The sequence below is a fragment of the Corythoichthys intestinalis genome, unplaced genomic scaffold (genome assembly GCF_030265065.1).
Source record: "Corythoichthys intestinalis isolate RoL2023-P3 unplaced genomic scaffold, ASM3026506v1 HiC_scaffold_45, whole genome shotgun sequence".
NCBI lineage: Eukaryota > Metazoa > Chordata > Actinopteri > Syngnathiformes > Syngnathidae > Corythoichthys > Corythoichthys intestinalis.
Genome location: NW_026651614.1, coordinates 141 through 5,952, shown reverse-complemented (window position 1 = coordinate 5,952; position 5,812 = coordinate 141). Strand labels below are relative to the sequence as shown.

Sequence of the window (5,812 nt, the reverse complement as noted above, 5' to 3'; positions counted from 1 at the left end):
AGCTCGGTCATCCGGGAGGGACTCGGCGTCGAGCTGCTACTCCTCCGCGTAGAGAGGAGCCAGCTGAGGTGGCTCGGGCATCTGGTCCGGATGCCTCCCGGACGCCTCCCTGGAGAGGTGTTCCGGGTATGTCCCACCGGCGGGAGGCCCCGGGGACGACCCAGGACATGCTGGAGAGACTATGTCTCTCGGCTGGCCTGGGAACGCCTTGGGATCCCGCCGGAGGAGCTGGTTGAAGTGGCTGGGGAGAGGGAAGTCTGGGCTTCCCTGTTAAAGCTGCTGCCCCCGCGACCCGACCCTGGAACAAGCGGAAGATAATGGATGGATGGATGGATGTGTTATGATCTCCAATAAGACTCCAAAGTCGATCTTTTTGTTCTTCTTAGTATTTTACTCATTGCCTGCTATTGACAGCTGTAGACATCCAACTCGTTTAAACTGGAAAGAATGGTTGTGAATGCTCATCTTTCAGTGTCAGTGGCGACACTAGACATCCAATTCATTTTGACTGGAAGGGTTGGCAGTAGTCATTCGCTGCTAGCCTCTCCTAGCCAAAATGGATATGGACGTCTGGTGCCGTCAATGGCAACCAAACGTTGTGTAAAAATGAGTGCCCTATATAGGATTAAAATTGCAAAATCTTTCACTCCAAGTCAAGAAAATGAATGTTTAATAGTTAACACATTTTCTCTTTTTAAGAAATGAACTTCTGATGGAAGGGAAAAAAAAAAGAGCAAAAGTCACTGACCATCCACGTCAAAGTGTTTCCAGATGTCGATGAACTGGGCGGCTGTGAGCTCGGCCAGGTGCAGGTGAGGTTGCTGAGTCTGGGCTGCCATCTCGTCTGTCCCCCGTGGATTGGATGCACTTGCACGCAGGGCCGGCCCAGGCCACTTGGGGGCCCTAAGCAAAATGCCAAGGGGCCCATATTTTTGGCCCACCATTTCGTCACAGAGTACTGTGAAACCCATACATGCAATCCAACCCATACGTCCACATTTTGTATATTAATCAGATTTTGTTGCACTGCATACTTCAAACTTCTCACCCCAAATGATTGTCAGTACTTACAGTAGATGGCGCCAAACCTTTTTCTGATTGGTATACTACTTGATAATAATGTCCGATATAAATGAAATGACTATATCTACGCTCTCCAGTCCAAATGCATATTATGCCAATATTTCGTTTTACTACAATCAGCGGAAGCCGTACATTTGCCGTTGCCGACAGGTGACAGCTTGCTCCGCTTTACTTGATTCGCTCCAGGCTTTTGCCCTGCAGCTAATGGCAATTACCAGTACGACATATTGACAAGCTCAGCTGACAACAGCGTTCAAGTCGGAGTGTCTTGCACAACAACAACAACAACAACAACAACATAAACAACATGCTCAATTACCGCGATACTGTTGTAGGGCTGCAGCTATAGAATATTTTAGTAATCGATTAATTGATGGACCAGTCAGTTGGAATATTCGAGTAATCGGATTAGAAACATGAAAAATTAAAATACCTGAGCTCAGCCTCAAAGAGTATAATTATTATTATTTTTTTTTAATGAGGATCTATGTACAACAAAAGAACAATTGGCTAACTTGCATAGAAAAAGTCAGCTAGCTTAAATGCTATAAAATGCTGAAGTTTTTTTCACAATGCTCTTAACAAATGATTCAGACACATATTCCCACAAAAAACGGCTAAATATACCTATAAACTAAATTATGAATACATTAAAAAAACATTAGCTCAAACAAAAACTTAGCTCACGTTGGTCTTAACAGGGAGCAGTTGGATTCAGCCATGTAAAAAGAGGCAGACCAGAGGGCAGTGCATCCACCCTAATCAATAAAAGTAAATGCAAACAATTTCAAAATAAACCATTACAATGCCACTTTCATTAAACAAATACTCAAAGCAACAACATTTAATTCGAATGTTTTTTCTAATCGAATACTCGAGTTCATCGATTAATCGTTGCAGCACTATACTGTTGTTTCTTTTCTTCTACGATTTTCTTCTTTCCTTTCTCTGCTCCAGAGGGATAAATTCTCTTCCACATATCCGTGCATCTATTTTCCAAGCAAGTTTGAGCACCAATCATCGCAAAGCAGGTTTAACGTCACTCCCCAGGTTGCCAGATTGTAATGACAAGAAAATGGATGTTTGCATAGATCAACGGCAATGCGCCCCACATTATTCACGATGCCCTATTAACAACCTATAAAATGAGGTTTCCAGATTGGGGCCCCGCCCCCGAGTGGTCAGGGGCCCTAAGCAGCTGCATAGTCTGCGTATAGGCTGGGCCGGCCTTGATCCTATCCTATTGTTTAGCCACAACTGGATTCATTACCTTGTTACTTTTAATCCTTCACACAGCCGCTGGAAACAAATGTTTTATCCATCTGCAGGCGACCATCGTGATTTTACAGCACTATTTGGGTGTGTGTCTGCCTTAAGGCAAAACACCACCGCTTTTGTCCAACGGCGTCGCTGAAATCGACTAAAACTGAAAAGTGACCAAGTGTTGCCATTGACAGCACTTAAACCTCCACTCCATTTGAACTGGAAGGGCTGGAAGCGAACGAACGTATTCGCTGTCCCCCTCCTTGTTCAAATGGAGTGTATGTTTACTAGTGACAAACAGATTGAAATTCACAGACAAAAAAAAAATAAACTAAATGATTGTACACGTACATGACAAAGCAGTACTAACAAAGCATTTGTAATTGCAATCATTTTCTGGGAGAAATTGAGCATTAACTGACAGAATTGCATGGGTGCCAATACTTTTGGCCAGCAGTGTACGTCGGCTCCTTCATTGATGATGTGAGTATGCGTTGTAAAGTGAATTAATGTCGCTGCACATAGACTGTGAACATTCCTCACAATGCTTGGTGGAGAAACAGTTGTGATGATGTCTTCTTGGGTCCGTTTTTTTCCCCGATCGTACACAATCGTGATCTAGTTTTTATCGGCCATGACTGTTTGCTTGGATGACCAAACGTCCTCTTTGCCCGGACATGTCCACTTTTCACGTCCTGTCCGTTGCATCCGGCTTGATTTATAAATTCTGATGATCTGATGGGATGGTAGCATGTCTGATTAAGTGTTTACGAAAGTGAAATGCCATGGAAATATCCAATCTTGCCTAGCTTTCTAAATAAAACCTGTGATTGCAGGTGAACCAGCTTATGAAATGAGGGAGACTGACCCAGACTGGGCACCACCCCTACATCTGGGACACACATCTGTTACACCGACAAACACTGCACGCTCTGCAAGACGAACGTGAGCAGCTACGGAAAGAGACACTGCAAGCACCAGAGATGGGGGTCCAGCAGGATGCAAACATTGAAGAGCTGCAGACCAAGGAGGGACCATCTGAGCCTGGTGAAATAAACAGTCACCAACAGAATGAGGAAGGGACACCTGACGCTGGAGAAGAAAGTGGTCAGCTACAGACTGAAGAGGGGACACATGAAGCTGGAGAAAAAGGTGATCAGCTAATCACGGAGGATGAGACGCACAACACCAATCAGGATGTGACACAGACTGTGATTATTGACCGTTTTGAAATTTTCACAGAAAACTCATCAAATCTGAAAGCACGTGCCCAAATGTTTTCCAGCTACAAGCACCACCACACTATGAAGTATTTAATATGTATTACACCCAAGGGAGCCATTTGTTTCTTATCAAAAGGCTGGGGAGGGCGTACAAGTGACAAACATATAACCCTGAACAGTGATTTTTTTGTTTTTTAAATATTTGTTACCTGGGGACAATGTCTTGGCTGACAGAGGTTTTGACATACAAGAATGTGTGGGCATGTAGTGTTCAGATGTCAAACTCCCAGCATTTACAAAAGGCCGCTGTCAGCACATTTGAGAATCCATGTTGAAAGGGTCATCGGAAATGTTTGTCAGAAGTATAAGATCTTAAAAGGGAACCATACCCATAAACATGATTCTTCCATGTGAAGGGGAAGAAGCCCCAATGTTGGATAAGGTCACTTTCTACATACTGTACTACATAGACGTCATCATTTTGTAAGTGGGCCAATTTTGCACTTTCCCCAATAAGTTCGTTTTTATTTGGAATTTGGGAATTAGATGAACTCAAGACACCCCTCTCAACATTTTAGCATCTCTGAACATCGTCATTTTTGTTTTTCTAATTGCCAGCTAGGAATGGAGGCATCGTCTTCACAACCAACAAAAATGCAATTTTATTATTACTATCATCTAGAATTTTTCCTCCGTGTCATGTCCTGCTTTTTTGTGTTGACACTTGCCTTTGTGTTTCTCAGTGTACATCAGAAGCGATGACCGGCCACCATGCTTTGCTGCCTAAACTGCGCCTGAGAAGTACATGTACAAACAAGGTATTGTTCTGGATGCCTTTTAAAAAAACAACAACATCTCCTTCATTTAAAAAATGAATTGAACTACATTATTTCTTCTTGTCTGATGTTTTTTTACACCTGACAGCTAGGAAAAACTGCCATGCCGTCACCGCAGCTCCAACAGACCAGCAGATCCTTGGCCAGCTCACGGTGACCTTTGGGAAATACAAAGGCAAGACCTTCTGTGGCTTATGGAGGAAGATGTCTGCTATGTCAAGTAGTGAGTATAAATAAGAAATTGATGTGTGTCTTTGTTACCCAAAAGAAAATAAAAAAATCAGTTTAAAACAACTACTGCATGCTCTCTTAAAAAGTCTCCTCGATAGCCACGTGAAGGAGAGGCGACGACAGATGGGAAGGTGCGACACCAAAACTGGGGAGTGGTGGCTGAAGGAGCAGCTTCTACGCTACGTGGATATGTTCCCTCCGGTGTCATGCCACTTGGAGCAGAACATCGACCGGGCCATCTGCGGGCATGGCAGCTTCCGGTCCTTCACGTTCGAGGAGATGTGGCAGTTTTATGACCTCTCCAAGTTCTTCCGTAACGATCTCGCCAAAAGCGCAGAAGAATGGAAGATGGTCCAGGAAGCCTTCTGCTTCGTGCGTCAGTGGCTACTGATGACAGAGTAGGACATCAATGTCACGTTAAGCGATTTCGACTGTACATCCTCACAAAGGAGGAGGAGGTCAGTAGGTCGATAAAAAAATAACATAATTTCCTTTGCCAGTGTTTTAATGCATTTCAGGGCTTACCCGTGATATTTATTTTTTGTTCTGTAGCAAGCTAAAGGCAAAGTTGCACCAGCTACGCCCCTCACGTCAGCTTGTGCATCAGCATTAGCAGCATTATCAACATGACCTGCTGTAGCAAATACACCATCTTCAGCAGCAGTAGCAGCAGCACAACAACAAGCACCACCACCACAAGGTGATGATGAAGACTGGCAATGTAAAATACTACGCGCCTGTGCGCTTTTTGCCCAATCTGCACAGGGTCACAAAAAATATTGATAAAAAAAAAAAAAAAAAAAGACCTACATGGTCAAGGCGTCCACGTCCAAAGGACTTTCTGGCAGGTCTTTTGAAAACTTTGTAAATTTTAAGGAGGCGGTCAATGACCTTGTAAAATAAAACATATTGAGATGTACTTCATGTCTCAGCTACTTCTTTTTACACACACAAATAACCATATTGCTCGGCATAGCATATAGTCCTGTATATTGTGCACTTTCCCAATGAGTGCTCACAGAAAATTAAAAACCTAGTCCTTATTTCTCAACACGTCAATATCTGCAAAACACTTGCTTATCATTAAACTTATTTAAGACTCAATACAGGCTGCTTAACTTTTACTGTGTACTATATCTCCTTTATTTAAATACAAGAAAAAAAAAACTGGAATTT

General features: G+C 43.2%; 1 long non-coding RNA gene across 1 annotated transcript; it reads left to right on the top strand.

Moving 5' to 3' along the window:
- The first annotated feature begins 247 nt into the window (after nucleotides 1-247).
- Nucleotides 248-5,492, top strand: LOC130911429 (uncharacterized). Its single transcript, XR_009062123.1, has 6 exons — nucleotides 248-812; nucleotides 3,183-3,498; nucleotides 4,313-4,387; nucleotides 4,494-4,628; nucleotides 4,723-5,094; nucleotides 5,189-5,492. It is a non-coding gene; the product is annotated as an uncharacterized LOC130911429 (long non-coding RNA).
- Nucleotides 5,493-5,812: the final 320 nt, after the last annotated feature.